Raw genomic sequence first — 823 nt, 5'->3', positions numbered from 1 at the left:
GAGTTTTCTCACTTTTACTCTTCCAATACTCTTCCCCATCCCACTGGGGGGGAGTGAGCAAGCAGCTGGGTGGGGCTTACTTACCAGCTGAGGTTAAACCACGACAGTCCTTTTTGGTGTCCAACGTGGGGCACGAAGGGTTCAAGATAACTACAGGTTTGATTGGAATGTGCTAGATGGAATTGGTAGCTGTTAATGCCGTTTAGCTATTAATTGACAGGCTTCTGTGCTTGCCACGGGGCTTGCTTGCCTTACTGTATATTAGAGTCTAGAGCTCGTTAGTGGCTGCTTGCTTGCGCTGCTTGCTGTACTGCTGATCACCTTACTGTGCTGTGCCTGGGAACATTCTGGTAACAGCAACGGGGATGCGCCTGGGCTTGCAGATGGCCAGGGCATCGCTGCTGTTTCTGTGCTGCTGTACTGGACAGGCTGGAACTCCAGTGGGAACTTGAGTCAACGGGAGTGTGACCTGTGGATTTGTCCACGCAGGAGCAGGACACCCTGAGGCATCTGTGGCCGTGGATAAGCCCGTGCCTAAGCAGGTACACCTTGAAGCATCAGTGGCTGTGCACGATGTCATGCTGGAGCACCTCAAAGCGTGTGGCCATGGATAAGCCCACGACAGAGCAGGTACACCCCTGGAGGGACTACAGCCATGCGTAAGGCCATGTTGGAGCAGGTTTACCTTTGAAGGGACTGTGGCTGTGGATAAGGCCACGCTGGAGCAGGTCTATCTATGAAGGCCTTGTGGCCCATGGAGAAGGCCACGCTGGAGCACCTCAAAGCGGCTGTGGCTGGGGATAAGTCTCTGCCCCAGCCGGGA

This window comes from Fulmarus glacialis, unplaced genomic scaffold (assembly GCF_000690835.1).
Source record: "Fulmarus glacialis isolate BGI_N327 unplaced genomic scaffold, ASM69083v1 scaffold17049, whole genome shotgun sequence".
In the NCBI taxonomy this organism is placed as follows: Eukaryota; Metazoa; Chordata; class Aves; order Procellariiformes; family Procellariidae; genus Fulmarus; species Fulmarus glacialis.
The sequence above is the reverse complement of the archived record's forward strand: the minus strand, read 5'-3'. Positions refer to the sequence as shown.